This window comes from Poeciliopsis prolifica, unplaced genomic scaffold (genome assembly GCF_027474105.1).
Source record: "Poeciliopsis prolifica strain line A6 unplaced genomic scaffold, Auburn_PproV2 SCAFFOLD053, whole genome shotgun sequence".
NCBI classification, from domain to species: Eukaryota; Metazoa; Chordata; class Actinopteri; order Cyprinodontiformes; family Poeciliidae; genus Poeciliopsis; species Poeciliopsis prolifica.
Window position 1 is genome coordinate 3,273,762 of NW_026562428.1, and position 24,069 is coordinate 3,297,830.

General features: G+C 40.4%; 1 protein-coding gene across 2 annotated transcripts in view; it reads left to right on the forward strand.

Annotated features, from left to right (window-relative positions):
• Window positions 1-6,229: 6,229 nt before the first annotated feature.
• Window positions 6,230-24,069, forward strand: part of LOC129378639 (beta-1,3-galactosyltransferase 1-like) — a 93,858-nt gene continuing 76,018 nt past the window's right edge. The window contains exon 1 of one of the 2 annotated variants that reach the window (XM_055059012.1): window positions 6,230-6,392. The gene's annotated coding sequence lies outside the window, so the exon portion shown is untranslated. The remainder of the gene's footprint in view (window positions 6,393-24,069) is intronic. The other variant, XM_055059010.1, reaches the window with a different exon arrangement.

Here is a 24,069-nt window from a genome sequence, read left to right on the forward strand (position 1 = left end):
ACTTTGGAATAACAAGAACCAGAAGAATTCACCCATTAAATCACCAACACCTGAGAAGAAAGTCATAGACGCCACGTATCCCTCTACGCAGACTGTCAACAAATTAGAGGAAGAAAACAAAAGGCCCACCAGCAAAATTTCTGTGGTTTGGCCTCCGCAGGTGGACTCGCCAAAGAAATCCTTCGCTGTCGAGGAGGAGCTGAAGTTAGTTAAGCCGTCATGGCCCCCTCCCGATGCACCACACCAAGAGAACTCCCTCTCAAATCAACCTACAAAGCCTTCATTAAATGCGACTGCTGTTCAAGAACCAAATGGATGTCAGGAAGCCAAAGGTGACAACGCGAAAGTAGAGTCTCCTCCGGTTTTAGACGTTCCGAGCTCTGCCGTCGGCGCCCCCATGGAACCACTGCCGAATGCTCATACTCCAGAGAGCGAGGAATCAAACTGCGCCTCCGATGCTGTGGCTCGAGTGGGCTCGGAAATGGACTCTGAAGTGCCGGTTGGAGTGGAGAAGAAAGGAGAAAACAAAGAGGATGTCAGCGGAGGTGGGGGCGGCGTAGAGGTGCTGGAGGCAAATGAAGAGAAGAGTGCAGAGAAGATAGAGGAAGTGAGAGCGAATGGACGTGACGGGCAGGTGGAAAGCACGGCTTTTAAGAAGGAGGACCGGGAGGCGGAAGATAAGGGAAATAATGACAACTTGAACAACGGGGAGGCAGTAAAGGTCACGCTAATAGACGAGGAGACAGCAGTAACACAGGAGCTAAATGGAAATTCCAATAATAACAATAATGCTAATAATAGTCAGACCTTCCATGACCTGGAAATCTTGGGTCAGGCCCTTAATGAGGAAGAGCTGTCTCTTTTTGAGAACGACACGACAGGTTCTGTTCAAACCGATCCGGACTGGATGCCAAGTGAACTGCTACTTTTGGCACAGAGGGATGATGCTTTTGTGCCAGCAGATGCCAAACGTTCCGAAGCCACAAACTGCGACTCAGACGCGCTTTTCCTCACCGAGGCAGCCGAGGGAGGGCTCGCTTTCAAACAGCCAGCCGCGGAGCAAAAGATTGGCACACCAAGCTTCCTGGAGGATATTTTCGCCGGCCTGAGCGCCGGCGGCAGCTCCGGTTTGCAATCTGATTTTGGTTCCGACAGTTTCAGTCAGCCTGCCGGGGGGAGGCCAGCGGTGTCGTCGCTAGATGACCTTTTGGATTTCGGGATAGAGATGGGAGATGAGAGGCGGAAGGAGTGCGGCGTCGGCTCTGGAGCAGAGCAGCGCACAGACAGGTGTGACACCTCTGTCTGGACTGAGGAGGAAGAAGGCCTGACAGTGGAGGAGATAATCAAGCGGAACAGATGCTACGACAGCGAAGAGAGCAATGACGCTTGAGTCTGGCCGATTCAGCTAACAATCAGGCAGTGCTCGACGATATGTAATTTCCCATCTGTGTCCATGGAGAGACGAACTGCTCCGAAATCATTGTGTTTTGTACTCAGTTTGAAATCTGCTCTTTTATTCATTATCTCGCTTTGTTTGATGCTGACTGAATGCACCTGGTGTGCACCTTGAATGTGGCGTAGCTTCTTCATTAGCTCTCTTTGTGTCTGAATAAAAAGTTTCCCCTCTTTTCATTCTTTCTTTTTTTCTTTCTTGTGTCTGAATTTGAGATTCTTAAATCTGACTGTTTCCTGGATTGACATATTGGTTCTGTCAACGTAGACCCGACATGCTACCCACCGCTATCAGACCCAGTATTATTTCCAGCCCTTTTGACTTGCATGACAGCCGGCGCCAAACCTCCCTGTTATTGATTCGTACACCTGACAGCTCCGTAAAACATTCCTGTTGGCACTCATGTTGGAGAACCCTCTCTCCATGTTTTCTTTCTTCTTTCGCAGCAAGTTTGTGACATGCAGTTGCAGGAGTATTCCAGCAGTTTAAGAGTCATTCAGGTTTCTCTCATAAAAAAGATTTCATACAATGAACCAACAGAACAGAAGTAGCACACGTTTGTGAATTAGAATAGAATCAATTTCACATTTTTATTTTTGCAGTAAAATGGAAGAGTGATCCTCTTTTCCTCCGTTACTCCAAAATACAGTTAACTTTAATGAATCTGTCAAAAGATGACTCGGGTCGCAGAGTACAAATCCTAAAACTCTAAATATATGAATTAATGTTTGTAAAGTATGAAGCACTGAAAAATAGATTTTAATATTTTTTTTCCTCAGAATTTGAGATTAAAGTCAGAAGAGTAAAGTTTTCTATACATAAACAAAATCTAAGTTAAAGAATTTAACAGGTGTAATTTGCACATGTAAATTAAAGAAGCGGTGTGTATGCACCACTGCCATCTAGTGGTCAAGGTCAAAAGAGCAATCCACCTATGAAACTATAACTATTTTATGGCTTAATGTTGAAGATATTTTATCTAGAGTTACGAAGCAAATGATCATATTTTTTTCTTAAATATGCACTCAATACTTTTATGCAAGAATATGTAACATAAATTTAACGAGGAATCCATCACAAACTAACTGAAATGTGTTAATACACATAATAGTCAGCAATGTTTTTTCTGTAGCTTTAAATGTGCCTGGCCCTGCATAAACCACCTTGAAAACTGGGTCCACCTGAGGTCTGTGGAAAAAGACATATTGATTTTCCTTGATAACAGCCCGATGTAAGACTTAGAGATTTTCCCATTAGGTGGCTTTTGTCAGCCCTTACAGATTTTTCCACTCCTCTCAGTTACAGGTTTACCACGTGGCAAATAATTGGCTTTGAAGACAATACACGCCTGTGTTAATTACAGCCGCTAAAGAGTGCCATGAAAGTGATGACTTCACAATTTCTGTGAGTCATGCGGATTTCTCCTTGGTTGCTCGTTGAACAACTCAGCATCCTGTTACGATTTGCCGCTTGGCATCTTTTTAATTGGACCTCTCTTTTTTTCCCCCAGCAATGATATCCTTGACTGTCAAAGGTGACGGGGGTGAGGAGGTTACATGTTGCTTTAGAATAGCTGGAATCAGGGCAAGGAAGAATAGATGTGGAGTTGCATAACAAAAAATACCTGAAATTGCACATTTTTATCAAGATATATCTGCCAAAACATTATGACCAGCCTCCTAATTGTGAGCAGATGTACTGGATCTCGGTATTCATACCATTTGAACGTTTTCCCACCAAATTTAGTGAATTTTATTTTTATGTAAACGACCAATCTAAAATTTTGGAAATATTTACAAATAACAACAACAAAAAAAAAAGAACGGCGCATCTGCATTTCCCCTCTGGTATTTATGAATTGAGTACTCATTTATTGAAAAGCTTTTTTTAAAAAAAAAATCTGTTGCGTAAACAGTGTAGTGAGGATTTGGCGCCCCTAGTGTTCGATAAGCGCACCGCATGTTCTGTGCCACACGTTCGAGAACCTCCTCGATTTTGATTGGCTGTCAGGAGACGTCACCGGTTCCTGTCAACTGAGCTCGCGGCGAGGTGCCCTCGGGATACACAGGTCAGCCAAATTCGGCCTTTAACCTTTCAACTTTCTTCAACCCTTCGCTAGGAGGACATTGAACTTCGTATTAAAAGAGGATGCGTGTGAGAGGAAGCAAGTAAGCCATAAGGACTGTCAAAAGCTTCTTTACTCATATTTTGCACATATCGCTTGAATTCAATGCATGTTTTTGCTTTTTTAAGAATGTTTGTTTATTCACAATATTATCTAATATTGTGAATAAACGAGCTGGAACCGTTTCTCCGACAGGAAGAACCCAGCGGCTAACCCACCTGCAGGTAAATTAACCTGGACTGAGTTCTGCGTCTGACTGACCGCACGCGCCCGACAATGACACCGTATTCAAGGTAATGTTGAAATAGATTTTTAAATTAGCACAATACTGCACAGGAGAGCCTTGATGCATACGAAATATACCATAGAAAGTTAAAGTGCACTCTACGTGCACATAAATTTAGATAAAGATCCAAACTAAAACAACTGGCCACTCAGATTTGACATCAATTCTATAGGGAGGATTCTAAGGCCGACTTTCCTTAACTCTCTATAGACAGGGAGTCTGTCTGCCAGGCAATTAACAAATTCCTTAGTGTGGTTCAAAAGTTCACTAGGATCTTAAAACTTTTTATAAATAATTTTATCCATACTGGAATTAAATATATATAATAAGGGATGTTCTTAAAGTATTAAGACAGCATGTTTTAAATTAGTTATTTTGTAATCATACTATTTGCATGCATTTAGAAAACTACTTTAAAATAGGTCTGATATTCTCAAAAAGAGGTCTTCTTTAAAAAGAAAACACTGTAGTTCTTAGATCCAAAATTATAGCTATTATTGAGCATTAGATTTTGTGTTAGTTTGTTTAAAAATATAAACTAGTTTCTGGTTGAATCACTGAGGCAGAGATAACGGTCCAGATGCACGCCGTAAATCACAGTCCAAGAGACTGGTACGAGAAGAGCTGGGTGTTTCAATAAGTCTCAGAGGTAATAAAATTAACATCATTTCCGGTCTTACTTCCGGTAGCGACCGGAAATACTATTTCACTCCCCTAATTATATATATTTTTTTATTTTAGAAGAAAATATTAACATTAAATTACTAGTATGTGTTATTGGTATATTTTTTTTTCCATAGTTTGGTTAGTAGTTCTTATTTTATAGTGTATACATAAACCATGACGTCAGCTACTCTATATTCTATTTGTTCTGTCCTGTCCTCAACATTTTGGTCACATTCACTGGAGTCCTAAATAATACAGTCTTTAATAGCTGGATTAGAAAACAAATGGAACATAATTAATCTAAAATTTTGATTTTAAACCAAAATTTTGGTGTTTAAATGGTTTATAGTTGATAGTAGTGTATAGTAATTTGCATTTATTGTAAAGCAAAGGCTGGTAAAACACTAATGTGTCGCTAGAGGTCATGACCTGTTTTGTAGTTCAAATGTGATTCGGAGCACATTTTAGTACCAAGAAAGCTGAAATTAAATGGATTTTAAGCAGTTCCTCTGCTTTGTGGAGCTTTATAAATTCAGATAAATGTGAGTTTGAAGGCTTCAAGTTAGATCTGGGGGTGTAGAAAAAGAAATGATCTTACCACCTCCAGCCCGCTTCTCATTGCTGCCTGCCAGCAGCTTCAGGCTAACTGTAGCTTCTGCTAAAATAACAAACCCAAATCTCCCATTGTTCACGCTGCATCATACAGTTGGGTGAGACATTATTACATCTGAAAAATGTCTTCAGAAAATGTTCTTTAATGATCACAAAATCACTTTTCAAGAGGCATTTGTGCACATTGGCTGTAATGAAAAGCTACCAGATCCAGTCCACGAATCAGCAGAAAGCAATTGGAGTCTGTCCTGAAAGACCTGCGTCCAAGGTCAGTCCTTGGCCAGCTGGAGCATTATTTTCAGAAGTGATAGACCAACTGCATGCTGGGAAAATGTGGCCACAATATGGTGGCTCACTACTTTCTCCGAGGCTCCACTTAATTTGATTTTAGCATGACTTGTTTTTTTCAGCACTCGACAATAATTCAAAATTTAAATGTGTCATAAAAAAAGGGGCTCTGAAAGAAACTAAAAGGCAAAACCTTAGCTTTTGATAATGAAAGTGTTGTTTTGTGCAGCCAATATGAGCTTTGATTGTGGAATTGTTCATTAGGATTTTATTTCCCAGATTGTAGTTTGAATGTAAGTTTTCTGTCTGTGTTCAATAAGAGGAGGTTGATGGATTATTAACAATGATTTACGTAATCACTTCCTTGAAGACAATCTTCTGAAATGCGTTGTAGATGTTTGGTATTTTCAGCAACAGATTCTAAGCAATATATCAACAAGAAAATATCTCTAAATATGCTTTTGGTTGGAACATGACATTGTGAAGGAATTCACTCAACTTCCTCCAATGAGTTGGATCAATCGCAGGAACATGAGAGTGTTTCAGAACATCAGCCGGGCTTTGTGCTGAACCTCCCCTGCAGTCTAAACGGGATGTGGGTGTAGTTTGGATCGGATGGCTTCCAAGTCTTATCTCGCGCTGGAACAAAAACCCCGCCGTTGCTGCGCCCGCTCTCAGCCGCGGCCAGGTCCCTATTGGCTACAGTTCCTCCTCCCCGTCAGTCCTCCTCTGATTGGGTGGACGGCTCCCCCCACCGTCCCCACACCGTTTCCTCCCTCTCCCTCCGCGGCACCGGCAGCACGAGAGCAGCGTGCGGCGCGCGAAACGCCGCACGGCGAGGATAGAAGCGGAGAGGACGGAGCTGAGAGAGACCCGGGACAAGTTATTGGAACAGAGGAAGCCGCGAACGCTGGCGCGGGTAGGTGTTTGGAGAAGAGCGGACCGCTGGGTGTGTGTTTGAGGTGAGCGTGTGTGTTTTCTGGCGATGAAAGCAGTCACCTCGGGCTGTCAGCTGCTGGAGGGATGCTGCCTGTGGGAGTGAAACTGAGTTAAATGGCTCAGTGCTTTGTTTAAGAACACGCTATTTGACCTTCGCTGATTTCTTGGATCTGTCGCTGCACTATAGTTGTTAGAAATATAAGTGTTTACCTTTCTGCATTTCACCTGTCATTTTAATGATAACTACCATAAACTGCTGCCTATTGGAGCAATATAGTTAAGTCTGGGATTACAGCCGTACTTAATCTGTCATTTTAAGTGCATGCCATCGTTTAAACAAGAGGAAGGATCACTGATGCTGGGCTTATTGGCATTTATATGCCTGTCAGGAAGATGAAACAAACCAGTCAGGGAATAAATCTTTAGAAGTAGATGGAACGATCTGCCTTTTTATATCGCTGTGCATCTTTTCGCTTGATATGAATGTAAGTGATTTATCAGGCTGCAGATCCACGCCACATTCTGCTGAGTGTCACCACAGTCCGCTCCAGTTTAACACCAACAATGGAAAGCTCTTGATACGACCTTTAGTGACATGCCAGTCAAAGGGTCAGAGTAATTCATGCTGTGAGCCAAGGGGGAAAAAAAAAGAAAAATCCCTTTCCAGAGATTTATTCTGACACCTAGCTTTGAAACCCACACGCCGTGGATCTCCCTCCTACAGGTCCGATCCTCCTTCGTTTTTTTTGTTATTTGGAATTACAGCGCTCCTTGATGTGGTTACATCAATACCTCTCCAGTCCTGGGGTTACACCGGAGCAGCAGAGCTCATCTCTTCTTTTAAGCAACTGTCGGCTTTCAACCTTAAAGAGGCAGCCTGGGTAGTTAACACCGGCAGCCCCGAGTCACTACTGAGGACGAAAACAGAAAGAAAACCTGGAAGCTTTGAAACCAGCTTCCCATTTCTGCTTAGCAATCACAAACACTAATGCGTTTTGTTGGGATTTTGAGAAACTAACACAAGGTGTCTGTTTGACTTAAACACTTAAAATGGAGAAACAGACGATCCAAATAAATCCTCAGGGGAAATACAGACTGCAAAAGCTGAAATTAGATTCACTTCTTTATACTTTGTGCAACATAGTGCAGAGTAGTTTTGAAAGCTTTTTACTAACAAATATCACATAATGTGACATGTTTCTGTTCAACCCCTTTTACTTTGATGCCCACAAATACAGTACCACAAGCCATTTGGAGACACTGTAATCATTTAGATGAATAACAATACTTATACAGAAAGACAATGACTACATTTTGTTGAAATCTTTATGAAAAATGTTGGGCAAAAATCTGTTTGCAACCTAATAATAGAAAGTGAATTAAACCTATGTATTTCTGGTCTACATCAGAATTACATAGACCACACATTTAACACATTTAAATTGGATATTTAAATCATTGCTCAGTTTTTAACCATCTTGGTTAAAGACCATGTCAGCTATGAGTTACAGATCAGTGGCCTAGTCAAAGCTCAGACTTAAATCAAAATGAGAATCATTATGTGATTGTTTGCTCTTTGTTTAATTATACTGAGGTTGCGTTGTAATGCAAGACTGGACAAAAATTTTAATGTGTTGTACCTGCAAAGCTTCACAGTGATCTTAGGAAAATGTTACACCTTTCGGCAATGTCTTGTTTTGTGATAGAAAATGCAAATGTTTTTATTATTTTACTTCTTTTCTTTCCTGTGGAACCCAAACTCCATCAAACGTTCTGATTGATCCCGTTTGCCGGCGCCCTCCTCACGTCTGCTGGAATCTTTCAAAAAAACGACAACCGCCGCAGACCAATAAATCACTAATGCGCCGTCAGAAAGAGTTATGGTTTTATTTTTCCCTGTGGCATTTCCTCCAAAATCAATGGTTCCCATCCGCCTTTTAAAAAATAAAAAAGTTACTATTAAACACTTCCTCCTGCGATCACAGTCCTTATATCTGTAAAAGCTCAGTTTACGGCTGCTGTGTTGTAAGCTAAATCTTATTGACATCCTGTGAGAGGAAGCCAGCTCCGGGGCGCACGCATAATCCGCCCGGGTTTCACTCATTCAGCCCTTCACACCAGGACTTTCTACTTGTGATGGCATCCTGCCTGTCTGAGTTACGCAACAACTGAAAGCATTGATCTTTTTCACATATTCTACATTAAATCACTTCATGCAGTTCTCACACGGATAGGAAATTGAAGGTGTATTTTTGGCTGGGTTAGAAAGGGGGAGAAAAAAAGAAAAGGCCCCTTAGGCCACAACCAGATTCTTTTTAATTACATCATATTTCAGTGCTGGGAATGATTGGATTTCGATTTATGGCCCAACGTGCGGCCCTCCAAGATGAGATAAACTGTACGTGACATTGATGAATGGTGTTTGTAAAGACCGCAAAAGAAAAGTGGATTACCGGCAGGCTTATTAACTCGTTTCATACTTTCAATGTACTTATGCTTTTGATGCTGCTTTTCTTGTCAGCTCGGTTTAATGGGAAAATCCGTCAGCCCGTAGATTGCTGTTGGTTGCTGTTAGCGTGATGGCATTTGGGTGCCCTCGGGGAACGGTACGGCATGGCTTGTCAAATGTCAGCTGTGTTTCTTTAGTCTGCTTTGGAAATTGCCACTTTCCAAAGACTATCAGTTTGAATTTGGGCCCATTTTCCTTTCACCGGCATTGGCTTCACATCACGCTTGGAATTAGTGTCAGTCACCATTAAGCGGTAATGTGGAGGTGCCAAAATATGAGGCGCCTTAAATGCCAATTTGAAGCTGCGGGCTGAGACAATAGTCATGGTTTCCTCCTTAGCAGCTGTTATAGCAAACACAAATATGTTATTGACAGAGTGGCTTCACAAAAGAAAAGTTCATTCCCCTTAAAATTGTCATATTCAGTCAACTACCACAAATATTTCGGTTACATTTATTTATTATTATTTTTATTTTAGCAATTTCTACAAGTTATTTGTATGCTTTTTCACTTGTAAGAGTATTCCAGTCATATTCAATACCTAAATTAAATAGAAAATTCTGAATGGTTTGCAGATCTTGAACCAATCGAGAACATTTTAAATCATTTATGAGTTAGAGCTTAACATCAATTGTTTGGTTATTTCTGCTGTGAAAACTTTGTAACTGTTGAATGATGCAGAGAGCAACTTGTTTACCTTTAAGGACTGTTGATTCCTGGTCCTCTTACCCCAGCAAAGATGATTAGGGGACATATTTCTTGGGAGCACTGGTGTTTGGTTTGAAAATGTCCTCTTGGAAGCCATTATTGCGTAATGCAGAAGTGCTTAAGAAAGGTTCTCAAAGAGCGTCTGATGGGGACAGCTTCCAAGCGCCTGGAGTGTGTGATATTGTTATGCAGGCTAGGGAGGGAGTGAGTGAGTGGACATTTAAAATTGGCATGCTATGAAGGACGAAGAAGACGTCAAATCAATAAATGTTGCAACTCATTAAACTTAACCTCAGTTCCTCACATCATACTGCAAAGTCTGTCTGTTCGGTGCCAGAGGGGGTGAGGCATCAAGTTTTAAAGTGGGGGAGGGGATACTGACCCTGCTGTAAAGCACATTGCAAAGTGCTTTACATGATAGATTATAAATTCAATTGAAATCAAGTTGCTACTGAGAAAATTTCAAAGTCAAATAGATGCAAGATGGTATTTAATACATCCTGAACGTTAGTGAGAACGTTAGATTGTCAACAGATACCAGCAGTGCTTCTCAACTCCAGTCCTCAGGACCCCCTGCTCTGCATGTTTTAGAAGTGCCTCTATTCCAGAACAGCCGATTCAAATGATTGCATTTGCCATCAAGTGCTACAGAAGTCTGTTATTTACCCACAGATTCAGTCCAGGTGTATGGCAGAAGAGAAACATCTAAAACATGCAGGGCAGGGAAGCGTGAGGACCAGAATTGAGAAAGACTAGATAAAAGAGAGGCCAAAGGTTCCCATGAAGCTTTCAACATCTTTGTGCTAAATTTAAAAATAATATTTTTTATTTTCCCCTCGGTATGGAACTTGAGGAATTGACAGTTTTCTGAGCATTTCATTGAAAGTAGTGGTGGCGCTCGCCACACTAATCTTGCTAAGATTCCTTAAATAGGAATCAAAACTGTTTAAAAAAAAAAGTTAATCAAATTGGAGCATCTACATAAAAACAACGAGCATGACAAAACCTGATATTAAATTTAGCTTAAATATTCACTCATTCGTAACTAGCTTAATCTGATATTCTCAGTACCTGCTGGAAACAGTGAGGACGATTTGAAAGAGGCGTTGTGCAAAGATCCAGTTTGGCCGTTTGCTTTTGTCTTCAAAGGATTCATCTGCAAAGGCAGTCCTGCATTTTAATGAGGTCATCTGCAATTCAAATCATTGTATTAGTTAAAAATCTATTAATTACTTTCCAAAAGCAGCCCAACAAGAAGCTGCACCCGGTCTGATTGGGTTTCTGTTACTGAGAAAAGGAAACTGTCTTGATGCATCTGTGGTTCCACTGGTTTTCACAGCAACGCGTTCTGACCTGCACTGTTCGCGTCCGCCCTCTCTCTCCATCTCTCTGTCTGGGATCATCTCTGCAGCCAGCCAGCCAGCCAGCATCAGAAAGCGGCGGCGGGTTTTTCATCTGCGTCTGCATCTGTGACCGTCGACCAAACTTTATTGGATCATCTGATAATCTCGTTGGCTGGAGCCGAGCCACACGCGTCCCTCGCCTCTGTAGATGATAGATTCGTATCCAGCAGCACCACGCTGGGATCACACACAGTTTTCTCTACCCACCAATCCTTTCAACTGGACATGAATGAAACTGTAAACAGCCTGCTGGTTTGTTTTCACTTTCACATGTGCTTAGCAAATGTGATTCGAATCACAGCCACCATCACTAGTCCTTGTTATGACTTGTTGTTTATTAACCTGATTTTCTAATGTAGATGTCAGGGCACAAAGTGTTTAATGCATTAATATTACACTATTCAGATTAAATACTTTACGTATTTTGACCAAAAACCGTATGTCCAGTGGGGGTGTTACGCGGTCTTGTACTGTGTTTTTTTATTTTATTTTATTTTTTTATGAAAACAGAAACAAACAACTCTTAGCTTGGTGGGCGGGGGGCCAAATAAAGCCTGGCAGCCCACCAGACTTGTAATACACCGGAGAAAACCCTGCTTCCACTGGAGCACAAGCAGTTTCTAGTGCTGAGATTTTTGGCTTGAGACAATAAAACATTCTTTGAAAACGCTTGTTTTTACATTTCAAGCTTTCAAACTTAAGCATAGAGTATTATATGTGATATTTTTTTAATCAGATGACCTTTTTGTCTGAAAATACAGCAATAAAGTGGTGTGAATAGAGGCTGCAGATTTTGAGGGAATTTTTTTGTCTGGTTTTATTTACTTATTTGCATAGAAAGCATAGTGACAACAAAGATGGCTGCCACTAATCTAAATAATAATGAAAAGTGTGACTTTTGTAAGGACTGCATGTAATTTACTGTCCAGTCTGATGGAAATGGAAAACATCACACATCCAGCTCGGCTTTTAATTCAAATTCAGTTAGTCTTTTTGGCACGGAAACTCTTTATACAGCAAAAAGGTGTTCAAAAATAGTAGGAAGAAAGTGAATTAATTAAATGTATATTCTCTTTGTGGGTCACATTAGCTCTTGCTTTTGACGGTAGTTGGAGCATCATGGCTGCGTTCGCTTCCAGCAGCTCCTATTATCTCCTCCTCCACCAGCTGTAGTCGTTGCAGCCTGACTGCCTTCGCCTTCCCGTTTCCACTTGAGAGCTCCTGCAGCAAAGTCTGCTGATCTCCTGGCACGGGACAAGCAGTGGATCCCCCGGTAATGGTTTAGTTTTTTTTCATTTTCTTTTGTCTTTTTTAAACTGCTTTCTGATGGTGGGGTTTTGCAGCCTTGCCAGGCTCACATTCCTCGACAGCACCTTGTAAAAATGTGATTTGATAAATCCGGAAACAGAAAACGATAAAACGAAGCACGATTCCCCACACAAGTAAAGCGTTCAAATGCAACTTCTTGTTGCTTTTAATAAGAGTTTAAGTCAGATTTTGAAAGGGCGAGATCAAACCCAGCTGTCCGGGGAATAACTCTGATCAAAATGTCAGACGTTTTCAGCCGTGTTCGTCATGCTGAGAGGCCGGCGTCTGAATATTTTCGTTCCTGACCTCCAGTGAAGAGCACATGCAACGCTACGGCCTTAAAGCGCACAGTTTTCCTACTTTAGAAGCAGATTTAAAAAGATCTGAACAGCCGCTGAACCTTGTTCATTAAAAAATCAGTCTGTTCCTGGGAACTAAGCGCTCAGGTACATAGAGATCAGCAGACTGTTTAAATCTCCTTACATTCTGCTCATGATCTTGTGCTATTGAATGGCCTGTCCAAACTGTCAGCAATTAATCACACGCCCATTCCAGATTCATGCAGTGACATTATTTTAAACCCTCTCTGAGCTGTCTAAACAGTTGCGTCACTTATTTATTTATTTTTTTTATCGAACCTTTTTATTTATCGAGGGAAGACGGATTATAGACAATTCCTTATTTACAACTGTAGGCTGATGGGATCTCATCTGGGAATAAAGCTATAAATTATGTTTTATTCCTCATTAAGCTCTTTCAAAATCTACACATAGAAGAAAAGAGATGATGGAAAGACATAGCACATTGGACACATTTTTCTTCTTTAAGAAGCTTCAAGAACATACTCGCCATCTTAATCACGGACTGCACCAGTACTAGAAGAAGTATTGACATTTTTGCGAAACATTGGTTGTTTTTGATATGGGCAGTTACCCAGGGTAGCATCAGAATGGGGTGGAGCATCCAAGAACTAGAAAATGAAATTTGAGGGCATTTGCTTTCACCGAGCTTTTATTTAGAGATATCACAAAATTAAATCCTTTGGTTCAAAAAAACAAAAAACAAACAAATGTTGAATTCTACATATCGTCCAATCCAATCAACCTGATCCGCTCGCTCTCCTGCTCGTCATAATCCTGTTACCTTTTCCTCCTCCATTATTATTTATAAACTCCTGAAGTTTGAGCTGCGACTTGACGTCGTCTGTTAGCTCGAGCAAAATTTCAAGGCTTTGAAAACACACATTTTTTTTGCGTCCCTCCACTGATAAGACGGCCGTGTCCCACGATTATGACGGACATATTGAGCAGCGGCGCTCTGCTGTTATCCATTTCCATTTTGTAGACAGATGCCCGACTCTAAGTAAAAGCATTTTTTGTTCCATTCTCCCACCTCCTCTCTAATCCTCTTTCTAAAAGCCCCACACGGGCTCATGCTGATATTTGTATGCGGCGGGGGGTTTACCAGAGGGGAGGGGATGAAAAGTAAAAGTCTTTCTGTTTTCAGTTCCTCAAGTTCATTAATTAAATTCAGGGAGCAGCTTGGCCCTCTGTTGCCACTGAAGGAAAAATAAAAAAAAAAACAAAACATAATTTTTCTTTTTGGAGCCTGCGTATCTTACATTTTCTGCTGCCTTTGGCGTAATCCGGTTGGTAATATTAATATCTCTCAATGCGCATGGTGGAAATCTGTCAGCATCTGCTCTCAGTGGGCCCCTCTGGCCCATTTCGGTGGCGTATGTGTGACTTGTAGACCTACTTATAGTGTGTTCACGAACAGAACATCAATAATCTTTTGTTTACCAGATGCAGCAACAGTTGTCTGATTCGTTTGTCCCCCTCGATCCACGTTAAAGCATCTTTATCCTCTAAGGCTGATAGTTAAATATGACATTTGCTTCTTAAATTGGTGTCTGCCAAATTAATTTCGAGGGAAAGCAGACGTAACGCGGAGCAATCTGAGCAGCAGCATCATCGTCGTCATCATATCTCTCCCTGTTGGTCTTGTTAACGGGCTCTGCGGAAAGACGAGAAAAATATTTACATGGTCTTTACTGGATGAGATAATGAACTTTATCTCGGCTGACCTTTCAGCGAGGTGATTCCAATCACCGTCGAACTCCAAACCTCCTGCGTCTTCTCACGGCGAAGCAGCAGCAGGTTTACATCATCATCAGTGCTGCCAGATTAAATGCCACAAATGTAATCATCATTTTAAACTTCATCATACACTTTTTTGTGTGTGTGTGTTTGTGTTGTTTGGTACTAGAGGCAGTTTTTGTTCTTGGCAGCTGCCCAGAGCGGCAGGGGATTTGGAGAAAGGTTGGGCGTTTGTTTTAAGCTTACTGATGTAATTTGACTCAGTGTGAAACCTTATAGAATCGTTTTGTCAGTCACATAATTTAAACAGAATATCAAGACCGGGGAGCAATCCCGACTATCCCGGTTACAACTTGTTTCCAGCATGGCTGCTTCTCGGATCAACCGTAATAAGTAACATTAACATCAACAGTAGTATTCCTACATGCAGCACTTACAACTTTTAATAAATCAAAAGCTGTTTTTTTTCTTGTGGAAAATAAAACTTAAAATGTTTGTAAGAGGTACTGCACACCATGTTCATAGGATTCGACAAGAACGCTGCTACCGCTAGTCAGCGCTAATTTTTGGTCGAAAAGTGCAGCCATGTATTCACACATATTAATGACTGCTAAACAGGAAGAGTTATTTAAAGAGAAGGGATCAGAGGAGCGCTGCTGTTTCCCACAGATCTGAGGTTCTGTTTTCAGCAGAAGCCTGAGGTGTGAATCAGGAGTCTATAGATCTTTTTCTAAAGCTGAATTCACAGATTAACTCCAGAATAAATCAGTAGACTTTTTTTCAGCGACTGCCGGGGTTCCTCCAGTGTCTTAAAAAAAGGATAAAGAAATACTAATCTTCCTGTGGAAATCCATGTGATTCCAGACTGCTCTGTATTCCTTTCTATAGAACATAAAAAATTGATGTTCTAAACAGAAAATTGTCAAAAAGTGGATTACCTACCCCTAATAGACATGATGCAACCATAAAGTCTGTGATTCATTGAATTATAACTTCTTATCTTGTTGCTCTATGAAACAAAACTCATTTTTTATTGCACCAATAGTGCCAAAATGGAAATTGTTAGATTTTTTTTCCCTGCTTTTTGGGACACAAATGATATGAAACATTATCCATTGATCTATGATGTATTTTTTAGCTCGATCGAGCTGCCATTGTCACCACCAGGATTTTTCTTCGTTTTTTTTTTCTTCTTTTTTCTTTATCGGTCATGATTTACCCTTTTAAGCCCGAAAGCTTGCAGCCAAAGAAAAGAAACCACACCACTCACTAGTGTTGCAGTAACAAAATGTCTTTGTGTTCTAAATGACTGACATGTTCCAGAAAAGCGCGGCGAACGCTCTCTGCTAAGCTGCTCCATTGTACAGGTTCACTGTAGCTGCAAAGTGGAAGCCTATCGAGGAGTGAATAGATTGATACTTTGTGCTCCAAACATGGAGGTACAGCTTTCATGCACAAAGAGACAGAGTTGGAATTATGTTTTTTTTTTTTGTCAGTGTTTCTCACCGATTCCTTTTCTTCCCCAGACTTAAGCCACTTGAAACCTTGGAGAAATTTTGGTTTTGGAGATTAATTTACTTCAGGAATTTTGACTTTTTCTTGAACTTTGTCTTAAAAATTGGGTGGTTATCAAACGTCTTATTCTTTTTCACCACTAAGTAAATTCAGCATAAGGACTGTTATGTGGAGGGTTTTATTGAGAATATGACTCAAATTTAGCTTCTTTTCTTAAGATTACTGAGGTATTTATAAATGGCATTGCAGAAAGGTGAAAAAAATCTCATCAGAAGAAAAATGCTCTCTGCAGTCAAACCTCAGTAAATAAAAGACCTAAGCTAAAGTATGTTAGTTTTTACTTTAAAAATTTAACCAATGCAGTTAATACGATGTTTACTAGTAGTGGGTCTTGATGAAATATTTTTAAGTTAATTGTGGGTTCTGTAATTGATTCCATTTTAATCAAAAACCATAAATAGACAAAATAAGCAATTTGTTCAATTAAAAAAGCACTTTTTGCCGCCGAATTACTGAACAGACAGAAGAGCTAAGCAACAAATATTTATTTTAAATGTATTCAGGTTATTGAACCATCAGATTGACGCAAATCACTTTGATAATTTATGTAACTTCTTTGGAAAAAAAAATAGAAATGCGGACTGGACGCCGACATTAGTGTTGGATTTCTGTTCTGCTGCAACATGATTAGCATTGAGATGCTAGTTTAGGCCTCAACTCCTTTTAGCATAAGTTGCACACAACAATAGTTTTTTCCAGCATCCAATCAGATTGCTTTTTGCAGCAAATATTCATCCCAAGTGGACCAAGAGAAGTGGCTTGGTCATCCATCTTGGTTTTCCAATGGTTCTTGTTCGTTGGATTTTCAGGTGTACCAGAAACAGACAAATACAAAGGTTCCACCTTGGGACTTTTGTTTATTTTTAAAAGTGATTAATTGCGCTAAGGATTTTAGCTCATTTAAATTAATGTAATTAATTGGAATTTAAAATCTGGATAGTCAGGACACTAATTTAAATAGTATTCCATAAATACTCATAATAGATGTATAAAAACAATGAATGCACCACATGATGAACTCATCTGATCCTGAATCCCTGTAAGTCAAAGCAATCGTTTGCTTGTTCACAGAAACAGACCTGCGGCCATTCACGGTCTGGTTTTCTTCTTATCTAAATGTATCGCCTTTAAAAACTTCTTGGAGCTGTGACGGTCTCTATCTGATAAGGAGGAGGTAGGAGTTGAACATCTGAAGTGCAGTCACTGGTTTATGCAACTTAACAGCTCGTCTTCTTGAGATTTGTGAAAATGAGCCGTTGAAGCATCGCCGAGCTGTGCTAAATGACACCACGCTGTACTTGTAATGAAAGACAAACAATAGTTAACCACCATTAGAAGGGCTTTGTTGATCATTTACTCCACCAGCTTCTAGGCAGCTATCATGATGGCTTTCTCTACCGAGGTCTATGGTTTAGAGCAAAGTAATATTGATTGAAATAATCAATTTGATTAATGTCTTGACGGCCGCCCTTTTGGTCATGACAAGAAAAAGAAAAGCACCGAGTAGTTGTGTTTGGATCACGTAGGCCGCTGAAGCCGAGGTGTTTGAAATATTGACAAATGAGCAACAACATTGGGAGTTTATCCAAGCAGGTGCACACACTCCATTCTTCTTTTTTATTTGCTGCAGCAGGAATGCTTTATTTTCCTCTCCACCGTTCATGCCGTTCTTTATTTTTCTTTATTTTTTTTCTCTCGTCACGATGGAAAAACAAATCCTTCCCCTTGAGCACCCGAGAAACCGCGGGGATAGAGACAAAGTGCATTTAAGGTTTGTTTGGAATAATCATTTCTTGGAGGCTGTTTAGTCTCAGGCATTCAGGGAGCTTTTTTTTTTTATTGTTGTTGTTTCTTCTCCTCTCCAGGCAGACGTATTTTTCCAGAGAGGCTTTCTAAATGTGTTGTGGATAGATTTGAATACTGTTTGTTGCACTCCATTAGGCTGAGAGTTTCGACTGCAAACATGCTTCACAACATGAATACCATGAAGTGCAGATGATAAATGGCCTCTCTGGAGCTATAGCTCTAGGAATTCTTTTATCTTCCCAGATTACTTCAGGAAGGTCTGTCTTATCTTCTAGGCGGTAAGGAAATGGAAAGAATTGGACCCAAACTAAGTGCTTTGTTGAGAGGAACTCAAGGCTTTCTCCAAAATCCACTTGGTTTGTTCTTTTTTCATATTTACTCTGAAAAACTTGAAGGTTAGTGGCTCGCTAATAAAAGTTGCGGCAGAATATTCTGTATGTTTATGTGGCACGAGACTCGGTGCTGATAAATGATCCATTTTCTCCGCTTCCTTAAAATGTCTTAATTTCACTATAAAAATGTAAGTTGGCCATAAATACGTTATTTAGTCCCACACTTTCTATGTACGTCCGGTAACAAGCTAGTTTATTTGTCAGCAATTGGGCAGCTTCTTGACCAGCTTCTTTTGCGTCTGTTTGGCTATGTGTCAAACCTATTTGTAGCTCTCTTAAAAAGCTTTAAATTTGAATTTGTGAAACCTGCAGAAACCCTGATTATCTCGACATGACTCGGCATTATCAGCAGAAAATAATGTCATTGCTCCATGATTATATGTCGCTCTGCTTCACAGCTCAGCACGACGGTGAGGATATTGGGGTCATTTTTTATTCATTCATCACTGTCGTCATCCATTTTTCCTGAAGGAAGGGGCACAGTTGGCTCCCCAGTGTACACCTGCTGACCTTTCAAGCAATAATCTTCTTCAGGGGGAAATTAGACGCTCACCTCGGCGGATCAAGTAGCTTTAGCTGCCATCATCTTAAAGAGGAAATCTCACATCAACCACAAAACCCATAGTCTGTTTTGCTGATGTCAGGCCTCCATGTTTACAGCACAACCCAGCCCACGTGTAATGAAGCGCAGGATGACAGTGCTGCTTTGTGGTTTGTAGAGCTGCAGCTTTACCTCTTCACAGGGTGAGCGGTGGGGTTTGATAAGCTGTGACGTCTAAAGAAGTCCTGCAGCTTCAAAGTGAAACGCACAACTTTTTCTGCATGTGCTACAAAGCAAATATAGAAGGGTTTTTTAGGGAATAATATAACTTCTTGATATACTTTCAAATAATTTAATAAGGGAAATCAAAACAAAAATAAAACATGAAAGTTCAGACTACAAACAAAATTTCTTTAACTGGGTTAAATCTTGATCTAGGCTGACCAAAGTTAAACTTTTATCTTATTTCATGGAAAAATCATTTTAAATCAAGATCATTTAGCTCCTTGTTTTAAATCCACCAGTTTTCCACATATAATCTCAACCAGTATATTAAGATCATTATAAATCATTTGACATCAACAGCAAGGTGTTATAAAGACTGATATCTTTCTGGTTGTGGAACATCGTCTGTAGATTAAGACTTTAATATGACCAGATGCTAAACCATGATGAGACACTGAGAAAATTCCTGCTGGAAGTATATGAAAAGTCAGACCTCTTGTACAGTTTGTACCTACCGACAAACCAAGGAGAACCCACTCGGCCTTGTGCAGGGCAGTCTGCACACGACTGCTGCACAACACCATGCAGCGAGCTGCACAGCATGAAACACATTGAGGGTGTTTAACTCAGAACACAAACTCAAGTGAGTCTTCCTGGGTCTGTGCAGCACGTTGTCGTCTGTGTGCGCTAGTCGCTAGGTAGCCATCCAATAAATCAGTGCAGCAGCGTAGTGAAGGGAAACGCAGTGTGGCCACATCTGTGATTTCGGCATAACTGAACTACAGAGGAAATGAAGCCAGACCGTCCAGTTGTGTTATTGTAGAATAAATTTACAGGCTTATTGTGTGTTGCTTTCTCAGATTAAGCTACTTTCAAAAAGGAAGTTCTTTGAACTTCACTGGATTGATTATTGTTTGTCACAAGCGAAGATGAATTTTTCCTGGGTTTTCTAAACATGGAGGACGGGACATCATTTTGAGTTAAACCTCTGATGACCAAGAAAACAGATGTTGTTTTATTTTTCTTCTGTAAATGTCTGTTTTTGATGGTCTAAATCCCAGCTGTGAAACGTTTTAATTACTGCCTGAACATTGCAAAAACAACAAACCTGTATCTGCATCTAAAACATAATCACCCGATGGGCTGTCTCTGTTTTACTGTCGGTCCACCATAACTGCGGCGTTTAAATGACAAAATACAAAAAGGCCAGGACAAAACGGTGCGTACTAAAATAATTTGCTCAATTTCTACAAAGATCCTTCAAACATATTTGATACCCAACAAATGTTGGGTATCATTTACACTTTTTATCCCCACTAAAGTCCTAATTGGCATTACTGCCTGTTTCCTATTTTGAGTCCAAAGATTAATTTATTTTGAAGGGCAAGTTTGGTTAGAGACCTCAAAATCAATTATATTCATCTTTGGTTTATTTATTGTATTTATATATTTTAAAATGAATAGAATAATTAGGTCATTAGCAAGGCTCTGGAGAACTGATCTACACAAGGAGGAGGTAATTAAGCCATTTCATTCCTGTGTTTTGTACCTGTGGCACATCAAAAAACTGCAGGACAGAGGCCCTCGAGGACTGGAGTTTGACATCCCTGACCTAAACCTTCTTGTACAAAATGATTTAAGTTCTTGTTTAAATAAGAACATAACCAACTAATTGCCTAAAAGGCAATAACGTTTCCTTTCGTTATTTTGAACCAGGTGAAGCTAAAACTTTACCACTTGAGAAGTGTTGGGTGAAACTTATGTACAGACAAAGGTATTTGCAAAATGTATATATATATTTTTTTGAAAGTTTTAATATATTATGATTTTTTTTTTTAACAAATTGCCATTTTTGAGTTTGTATAACCCAGTTAACGACTAATCTATTACCAAATTAGTTGACAATAATTCGTGGTCAGTCCAATTAATTGTGATTATTCACCCCAGATATACTTTTGCTTCGTCATGTTGATCTGCAGGTTAAAACACAAACAGGTTTGTTTCTAATGCCACAAAAAGTTAATTTCGCACGGCTTTGCATCTACTAGTTGTCACAGCAGAGAAGTGTAGAAAATGAATATCCCTGCTAAACCTGGTGAGAGTCCCTTCTGATTGGATCACTTTGTAAGCGCGAGATACATCCCCTTATTTACAGCATAAAAAATGTGACCCTGATGAAGTAAATCAGTTCCAAATAGCATTTATGACCAAGCACTACAGTTCATCTCATCAGGTAAAAAGCATGAGCCGGGCCTCTAATATTCCTCATCTCAGTGTTGTTGTAATGACAGTGTGCAGTGGCTGGACGGCTCTCATGATGTGGAGTTATTGCTCCCTTCCATCACTGCATCTGCGGCAGTAGGCTCGCCATTTCCCCCGCATTCATCACCATTAAGAAGGCAATCAGCAGAGCCGGAGCTCACAGTGTAGATGGCGGCTCCAGATTCACCCGCTCATCCTCAATCACCTTGAGCCCCCCCTCCCCTTCCACTCGGCCGCCTCCTCCTCCCCAACACTTTATCGAGCTCCGTGATCTATTGAGGGAGAAAGCTGGAGCCGTCTTCAAATAAAAGCAATAACTCTCCGCCTGTGGAGGACGAAATCAAGAGGCAGGCATGTCCCAGCAAGCCAGACAGCCATCCTTCCCCGCCTCAGCTGTGTATATGGACATACGTTTCTCATTCCCCTCTTCCCCCTTCGCCCTCTTTCAATCCGACCTTCTTCTGTGCTTGGCTCCCTACTCAAGTTTATCATCAGCTTCCCTGCTAAAATGACTTATTGCCTCTCCTGCCCTCGTCTGTCGGCCGGGCTGAAAGGGCCTCCCAGGAAGAGATTAGCAATCCAATAACTCGTGGAGCATCCACCTCAGCAGCAGGTGCTCCCCGGAGGAAATGCTGATGAGAGCAGCCAGGAGTCCATAATGCCAGGCCAGGCTCTGTTTACCAACAGCAAGCCGCCTCCAAGAGTTGGGTCATCTCAGTGCTGTGCTACAAGTCAAAAAACAACAACACAGAACTAGTTTAGTTTTTTTCTTTTTCCACTTTTTTCTGCTGTTGCAATTTTAAACATGTCCAAAATCATCTTCCAGTGTCTCACATTAGTGTTTACATGCATTTAGTCTCAAACTTTTATTTTTCTGACTAAAATAAAAGTTTTTTTGCCTTAGTTGATTTTGGTTTCCTCTGTGACCATGGCAGACGTCGACTTGCCACGATTTTGCTGGGTGATAAATGATCACAAACGATGTTATTTTCAGACTATTTTCAAGTAATATATGATAATGGCATTCTAGCACAAGTTCTCAGTGACTAAAAACACTGGAACTGGAAGATATCTTAAATATTCAAGATAAAACACAACCAAGAAAAACCACATATAACTGTAACCATAAATATAAATCATATTAATCATCAAGCAAATACACATCAAATGTGTTGATCAATTTACTACTAATCAATTATGAGCTTTTAGTCTTGATCTAAATAAACTCAGTGTTTCAGCAGTTTTGCAGTTTTCTTGAAGTTTGCTCCAGATTTGTTGTGAATGCTGCTTCTCCATGGATGAATAAAATGCAAAATATCAACATGCATTTCTAAGTAAAGATGAGAATTTACATAAAACTCAAATAATAACTGTAGACAAGTTGATCTAAAGCCCACCAAAATGCCTCCTTATAGAGGAGATAAATGTGAAATTTCAAGGACTATGAATGCTTCTCCACGGTATCATATTTATCCTCCAAGCGTAGAGATTTTGATAAAAGATCCCCACAACCAGCTGCTTCCTCGGTCCATCCAGCTGTTCTCTTTCTTTACCTTTTCATCAGATATTAAGGCTTTAACAAAAGACTGGCCAAGCACAAACTCAGCACAAAACAAACCGCGGGTGCACTTTTTCTTTCTGTGGCCAACACAAAGGGGATTAAACATTGTATAGTGTCGCTGCAAGTCATCTCCCTTGTGCATAAAATCCCTCCTGGCTTTCTGCTGCGGGCCGCGCGGTGAATTTACACGCTCCGCTTGCGTTATCTGTACTTTGTGTTTTCTTCAATTTCATGGGGGCTTGTGTTTGATGATAAAGAGTCGGAGTTGGTTCCTTAAGGCCAGCTTATTTTGAAAGGCTGCCGTACCGTTTGATTCACAGTGTGGAGCAACTCTTCCCTCAGCAGTTCATATTGTGAGGAGTCATCCCAAACTTGTCCATTTTGTCACATTGCAATCCACTGGCATGGGACTGTCTGATCTGGGTAACAATGGAAAAATAATTTTAAAAGTTGGTATCTGAGATTTGCAGGTTTCTCATTTTAAGCATGGCTGCTGTAGAAACATCCTCCAGAGACTTTGACTACATTTCTGACATTTATACAAACTTTGAGGAAAGCTCTATTTATGCTATAAATAATCAGAAGAATGCTTTATATTTTCGTTTCACTCATTGGTTTATGCCTTGTTGTATTTTTATGCAGATTTTTGTCCCAAATTTCCTCTTCTGACAAACTTCAGGATTCCCCAATTATTAGGATGACCAATCAGCTAATGTGGATACTTTTGCCCGACTCCTTAAAAATCATAATGGCCTTATTATTGCCAAATCAATCATTTCAAGAGTATTTATTTCACGGTACATTTAGTTAATAAATTAGTGATTTCAATTTGTCCCTCTTGACATTCCACAGAGACGATAAAGTACCTGCTAGCTGTTGTAACGTGACTGGATAAATCTGTTTTCCTGGCACTGCAATAAGAAACATAGAAACGTCTCTTAAAGATTACAGTCACAAAATGATTTCTTCATATCTTTCTGACAGCTTTCAACCCACACTGACCTGATGTCCTGTGTTTCTTTGTGCTCCCATAGAGATGGGATCTATTTTTTGATAGCTGTTTACAGATGAAACCTCGGTAACGGTGATAAAAGCGTTGCCTTCCCCATGCCGTTGGCTGTTTTCCTTCCTCTGTAAGGGAAAGGCCATGAAGCGTCTGGCGAAAGCGAGGCACAGGTGCTGCGAAGGATTGCTTCCAATCCAGCGAAGCACGTAAACCCAGGAGGGCCGGAGCAGGTGCAGGGATGCTAGTCGAAGGGCGAGTCGAGGTCCCCGACAAATGGAGACAATCCTCCCGTTAGCTGTTTCTGC